The following is a 7,924-nucleotide window of genomic DNA, read 5'->3' on the forward strand; positions in this document are numbered from 1 at the left end:
CGCACACTGACCCGGGTCCCCGCACCATCGCCCTGATCCGCCCCGCAGCCACCCGTGCCCGCGGTCGCCTCGCGCGCTGCGCGCCGTCGACGGCCGCCGCAGCCGCCGTTAACGGGCGCGCGCCCGTTGCCCGTATCCTCCTCGCCCGTTCGGGCTGTGCCCGTAGCCCACACCTGCTAGGCTCCCCCAGAGCCTATGACAAAGGGGCCCCGCCCCCAGAACGTTTCTTAAAATAAAAAAAATAATAATAATAATTAATTAATTAACTTAATTAATTTTAATTAAATTAACTTAATTAATTTTGATTAATTAAACTAAGACAACTAATTAACCTAAACCCTAATTAACTAAAACAATCAATGACAGGGGGTCCCACCCATGTTGACCAGTCAAACGTTGACTGGTCAACTGGGTTCCTCTAGCCCACCTGTCAGCCACTGGGTACACTTTTGTGTACACTGTGCTGGGTGCGCCTAACAATTTAACATTTATCTTAATTTCAGAATAATAATAAAATCTTTAGAAAATCATATCTTTTAATCCGTAACTCGGATTAAAATACTTTCTACATGAAAGTTGCTCAGAACGACGAGACAAATCCGGGTACGCAGCCCGTTCGTCCGCCACACATCCCTAACATACCGAACTCGCAACTTTCCCCCTCCGGCTCCTTTGCCCGAAAATGCGAAACACCGGGAATACTTCCCCGGATGTTTTCCCCCCTTCGTTGGTATCACCTCCTACCGCGTTAGGGCATACCTAGCACCGTGTATTGCCTCGTTATGTTTTGTGATGCTTTGTTTGCTCCGTATTTACTGTTTCTTCCGCCTCTTCTTCCCCGGTAGACCCTGAGACTGACACTGCTGCTGGTACCCCGATTGACTATGGTGTTGACGACCCCTCTCTCTTGCCAGAGCAACCAGGCTAGCCCCCCCCTTGATCACAAGATATCGCCTACTCTCTTTCTACTGCTTGCATTAGAGTAGTGTAGCATGTTACTGCTTTCCGTTAATCCTATTCTGGTGCATAGCCTGTCCTTGCTACTACTGTTGTTACCTTTACCTGCAATCCTAATGCTTAGTATAGGATGCTAGTGTTCCATCAGTGGCCCTACACTCTTGTCCGTCTGCCATGCTATACTACTTGGCCGTGATCACTTCGGGAGGTGATCACGGGCATATACTATATACTGTACGCTGTTATATTACCTGTGGTACTGTTCGGAGTTGGGACTGAAGGGGGAGGTGGCTCCATCCCGGTAGAGGTGTCCCTGGGTTCTCGACGGCCCCCAACTGTTACTTTGTGGCGGAGCGACATGGCAGGTTGAGACCACCTAGGAGAGAGGTGGGCCTGGCCCTGGTCGGCGTTCGCGATTATTTCAAGATAACACGTTTAACGAGATCTTGGTATTTGATCTGAGTCTAGCCAATGGTCTATACGCACTAACCATCTACGCGGGGACAGTTATGGGCACTCGACGTCATGGTATCAGCCGAAGCCTTCATGATGTCAGCGACTGAGCGGCACGCACCGGATTGGACCGTAAGCCTGCTCTTGTATTAAGGGGGCTAGTTCTGCTTCCGGCCGCCCTCGCAACGTGCAGGTGTGCAATGGGCGATGGGCCCAGACCCCTGCGCCATAGGATTTAGACCGGTGTGCTGACCTCTCTGTTGTTCCTAGGTAGGGCTGCGACGTGTTGATCTTCCGAGGCCGGGCATGACCCAGGAAAGTTTGTCCGGCCAAATGGGATCGAGCATGTTGGGACATGTGGTGCACCCCCGCAGGGAAGTTAATCTATTCGAATAGCCGTGATCTTCGGTAACAGGATGACTTGGAGTTGTACCTTGACCTTATGACAACTAGAACCGGATACTTAATAAAACACACCCTTCCAAGTGCCAGATACAACCCGATGGTCGCTCTCTAACAGGGCGACGAGGAGAGGATCGTCGGGTAGGATTATGCTACACGATGCTACTTGGTGGACTTACCTTCTGCTCTCTTCTACATGCTGCAAGGTGGAGGTGGCCTGAAGCATAGTCTTCGATAGGACTAGCTGTCCCCCTCTTATTCCGGCATTTTGCAGTTCAGTCCACATATGATACCCTTATTCCATTTGATACCAATGCATACATATGTAGTGTAGCTCCTTGCTTGCGAGTACTTTGGATGAGTACTCACGGTTGCTTTGCTCCCTCTTTTCCCCTTTCTATACTCGATTGCTGCGACCAGATGCTCGAGCCCAGGAGCCAGACGCCATCGTCGATGACGACTACTACTACTCGGGAGGTGCCTACTACTACGTGCAGCCCGCTGAGGGCGACCAGGAGTAGTTTAGGAGGATCCCAAGCAGGAGGCCTGCGCCTCTTTCGATCTGTATCCCAGTTTGTGCTAGCCTTCTTAAGGCAAACTTGTTTAACTTATGTCTGTACTTAGATATTGTTGCTTCCGCTGACTCGTCTATGATCGAGCTCTTGTATTCGAGCCCTCAAGGCTCCTGGCTTGTAATATGATGCTTGTATGACTTATTTTTATTTGTAGAGTTGTGTTGTGATATCTTCCCGTGAGTCCTTGATCTTGATCGTACATGTTTATGTGTATGATTAGTGTACAATTGAATCGGGTGCGTCACAAGTTGGTATCAGAGCATACTGCCTGTAGGAACCCCCCTTCCACACTGCTTGGCCGAAGTCGAGTCTAGCCAGTGAAAACTGTTTTACTAACATGGCTGTGCGGCCCATGGGCCCACGTCGCCATTGGGTGGTAATAGGATCTTTTATTCCTCGTCTATACTCTGGGACTATGTTCTCTCTTCTATTCGGGTTAAATGATTTTACTAACTACATTAGGTTCTCGTAACGACTTTCCCCGAAGAGCCCCTTCATTCCAGATGGTTGCCTGCTTCACCAGAAGACTTCGAAGATATTCTCTGATCTACTCCCGAGAACTTGTGTTGATTTCTTTTGCAATCCCTTAACACCGTTGAATCCTTATGAATAACTGTGTACCCTCGCCGTTCATACTTTCATCCCTAGTTGTCCTTGTTATTACAAGATACCCGAAAGTATTCTCCGACCTTCGAGAATCCTTTTTCTGACTGCCATGCAACTCTTTTCTGCCTGAATAACCCTATGGATAATTCCTAGCACTTATCGAGCACATGCTCATCCCCAGTGTTCATGTGTTTCGCAAAAGTCTTCGAAATACCATTCGGTCTTCCGAAAATCCTGAGAGTCTATTGCTCTTGAAATTCTTGCTTGCTGGTGTTATGGTTAATTCCATAAGTCTCGTAATCTTATTGGCATCCCTTGTCATTATCATTTTGACTCCATTGATTCAATATGTTGCAAATGCTCGCGATCCTCAATCAGATCCTAGAATTCATCCTTCCAGCTTAGACGTCATTTTAAACATGAGTTGGATCTCGACCAATTAAATTTTGCCATCGATTGAGGCTATTCAACCTATCCATCCCTAATCAGAGCATTGCTTCTGATTCCTTGTCTTGGAATACATAATTCCTTTGCATTTGAGCTTTGAGTTATTCAGTTGTTTCTATAATCCGATGCACATGCATTCCTTCTTCCTTTGATAGAGTACCGATACTCACATCGGCTCCATTGTAGACCACCAGACCTCTTGTTGGATTATTATCCAACAGTGTCCTTCATATTCAAGTAACCTTGTGAGCCTTTCCACGGATATATAAAGCCTTTGGTAAATTGTATCCTCTGCTTTCTCAACCACGCTCTGTTTTCAAGCTGGTGGTATTTACTATTGAAGCTTGTGGTATATGTTTCCACGATACCCTGACGGGTTGAACCTATGCCTTCCTTATTATGTGTGACCTCGAAAGTTTTCACAAGTCATACTCTTCTGATATTTTGCTAGATAAAATTTCTACACTACAGCTTCATCAAAAGCGAGAAGCAAAATGAAAGGTTATGCATGGAAGAAGTGGGAGTCGACCTTGAGCCTTTGCATTCATGCCCATGGACCCGATGTGGAACTTATCACCGAAGTTTCTTGTAAATGATAATAATCCCATTGTTATAAGTTCGTCCTGTATCTATGTTTGGTCCTTTGCAATCATGGTTCCGGTCATATTTTCTCCTTGATTTTAATTCTCGGACTAGTTAAAGCACTTGTCTTCTATAGATTAATACACTTCTGCGACCTCTATTATGTTCTACCTTCGAGTATTACCCCGTGGTATCTCGATAAAATCACAGAACCATATTACTTCTTATGATTTCTTCTTCAAGTATTATTTCTCACCGATCCCAATTTTTCCCCGGGTTCTGAGTTGTTAGACACTCAGGGACACCGATAGTGAATTGAGTCCATAATCTGATTCATTAACTCTAAGTAATTTTCGTTGCTTATGAGTTTAATAATCCTTCAAGTCATTCCTAGCCTGATTGGCTATATCATTGTCGTGATGATTTTAACTGTGCTACCTGGTCCTTATTCCCAGAGCACTAATTTGCGACGATAGCTAAGCTTATGTCGATCTTCCTCATCATCCCCTTTCACCTTAAACAATAAGCTGGATTTCGAGTTTGTGTCATAACTGTGGTTCCAATAACCTCTTGCTTCATCATTCCATTGACTTGATGTCATCGCTGATCGATTACATCTTCATGAAATATCTCGACAAAATTTGTCGTGATCATTATCAACATTCTGAACTCTTCCAGGATATCAATTGAATTTAAGAAGAGAAATACCATCCTTGTCCTCGATGATTTGTGTTATCATCGACCACTTTATTGCCTTCCGTTCAAACACAAACTTGTTCGTGTTTCGTGTTAGACCTTGAGATCCTTGCTATCCAGCATTTGTTCTTTACCTTGGAGTATTACCATCTTTTATGTCAAGGATGTCGTCAGAATTTCACCACCTATTGAGAATCCTTGGTATAATGATACTTCTCACCATCACCATTCTTTCTTGGTCCTCGTGTTGATTCCAACAATTGAACTGTGTCGTTTGGATTCCTTCCTTCTAGCAACCCTATTGCTTTGAAGTTAATGGTTGACATTTCATTCTTAGACCATTGGTTATCGAATCACCATTATAACATCGGTCTTGCTACCTACGCCCATGTTTCAGGGGCACCTTTCAAACAATGTTTAACTGTGAATGTTTTCCTCAAGCATAACTCATTATATCATTTGATCTGACAAATGTTATCTCCTTGTTCACATAACTGTGGAAATCCACCTTTTTGGAAATCTCGAGGATTGTCGCTGACTCCATCAGCTACCCCCTCACCCTCTTCCTTGGTTTAATGATGAACTCTTGTTTCAGAATCGCTTCCATAGTACATTTCCCGAGAATATTACAATGTCATCCCGTCAATTTGTGTTATACCTTTTCTTCTCAAACATCCTGAGTCTGAGATATCCTAACACCAATCAAATATGAATCCCGACCAGATATGATGGTTGGGACGCATTTTCCAAGAGTTATAACGTTGGTCTTTATATGACCCGGTAAGGTAATGTCATGCCTAGCACACCTGGCTGGAGGGCCTATTGTTATAGTTCTTCCTTTTAGCAAGATTATCCATTCTTCCATGAGGAAATTGTAAGCCTTATTCTACAAGTTATTCCCGATGGATCCTTTGTGTTTCCAACGTCTGATCTTCACCTGATGACCATGTCAATGCTATCTCGAAGCATGTCTATGGTACTCCGATTTTCAACAAGAACATTTGAAGCCCGATGCTAAATGTTTCCTGCTCAATTATCCAAACACCGTTGTTTGGGATATGTCATGAAGTCCTCTCCCCTTACCTAAATGGGTTTCTACTTTCTATCCTGCCATGGATATCATGTTCTGTTTGTCCTTGGAAAGGATATACCCCTGAAATATGTGTTTAAACACATTCTCTTTCCATTGTTCTGTTTAATCTGATAATAATATTTTCCTTTACATTGGTTGGTTTAACGTTTCTTGTGATCTATATGATCTAAGCAGTAATATTCTCCTGCTTATGTGAACACCTCGGTGTACAATTCTGTCAGCAAGACCCTGTTACTATTGTTGAATGATATTCCGGTAGCCACCGATGGACGAGAACTTTGCCTGATGGTTCGCCTCGTTCAATGAGTAGGAAAAAGGTTCTCTTTGTCCCTCACCCTTGGTATCGACGTTGTTGCTGACATATAACTGACAAGCTACCCGCTGACATGCCTTGCTATCATGATCGTGCAATACGTCACTGTCCTTCCTACTTTTAACACACATGGTGGGCCCATAACCCATAGATCCACAGGATTGAAACCTGACTCTCCTGTACACCCCTTGTTCCCAAAGTTATTCCTTGCGCGTGGCCTCGTATGTAATTCACGGTCCACCGTCCTACTAATCTATTCTGGTATCAGACACAATAATTATTCTCGTTGCCCTGAAACCCTTTCACCTCCTGATTAGGCATCGAACGACTGCCTATCCATTTGAAACTTCTCATGGTACCTTCTTACTTTGCTCTCGATATCTTCTTAAGTGGTAATTCGAGAGATACTTATGCTTCTTCCCTTGAGTTAACCGTCTGATGCTCGATCTTGTTAGAATCCGTCCTTATAGAGTTTTCCCTTCTTACCATTTCGTAAGTACGGTGAAGATCCTGAAGGAAGGACGACAACTTCATCATGATGATTTGAAGCAGAGAAATGAAGACATCAGCGCTATGGATCGACAGCGTCGAGAAGAGCAACCAAGACCGAGAAGATTCATTAGGATTTCATAACCAGACCTTTCCCCCTTACTCCACCTCTTAAATCTCGGGACGAGGTTTCTTGTAATGGAGGAGAATTGTGACGCCCGGGTAATTAGGCTACAGTAAAACTCTCCTAATGTTGCCATGTCATCTTTGATTACTGTTGCTAAACCTTCGTTAGTTCAAACCAATTCAAAAATCAATTCAAAAAAATCGTAAACAACAAAAGTTTTCAAAAGTTATAACAAAAATGTTCGGGCAGTGCCATAAATTGCATATTTAATTATGGCGTAATAAACACATTTTTATAAAGTGCCTAAGAATTTTAAAATGGATTAAAACAGAAAAGGAAATAAAAGAAAGAAAGGAAATACAAAAGAGAAAAAGAAACAAAAAAGGAAAAAGAAAATCCCCGGGGCTCCGGCCCAGCAGGCCACTGGCCCAACTGGGCCACGACCCACCAGGCCGGCCCACCCAGCACCCATAAACCCCCCACTCCCTCAGTACCCACCGACACTCCCCACTCCTCCCCGAAAATATCTCCTCCCCCTCTCCTCCGATTTGGATCGGGATCGAGGAGGCCACCGACGCCGCACCCCGCCACGCCTGGAGCTCGCCTCGCCGGACCTCCCTCGTCGGCCTGCCCCTCTCCGTCGCATCGTCCCCGGCATCCCTCCCGAGCCCCATTGCCTAGTCCCCTACTCCCCCCGTGAGCTTCCCCTCCTCTCTCCCATGCGTTGCGCTCGCTGCTGCCTGCGCGCCGGGCTCGCGCCCATCAGCGCCGGTGCTCCGGCCACGGACGCGATCACTGCGGCCCTGCCGCGCCCGCGCCTCCCTCGCCCTGCTCTGCCTTGCCGCCCGCTTCCCCTGTTGTCGCCCGCACGCGTGCCGCTCCCCTCTGCTGTGGCCGTCGCAGCGCCCGCATGCCGGAGCTCACGCTCTGGGCCACCCTCACCTAGTGCCGCTACGCCGCTCGCCTGCTCCCGTGCACCCGATCGCCCGCGCCTCGCCTGCATCTGCTGCTACTGCTTGGCGCACCCTGCCCGACGAGCCCGTGCCCGTGGACCCCTTCCCCTTGCTCGCCGCAGCCCCGGCACGGCTCTGCCCGCGCCACCGCGCCGCGTTCGGCTACCCCCGCCCGAGCACGCCCGCTCTGGCCTTCCCCCCGCGCGCCTGCCGTTGCTGGCGCCGCCTGCT

Source organism: Triticum dicoccoides, chromosome 7A (assembly GCF_002162155.2).
Source record: "Triticum dicoccoides isolate Atlit2015 ecotype Zavitan chromosome 7A, WEW_v2.0, whole genome shotgun sequence".
NCBI lineage: Eukaryota > Viridiplantae > Streptophyta > Magnoliopsida > Poales > Poaceae > Triticum > Triticum dicoccoides.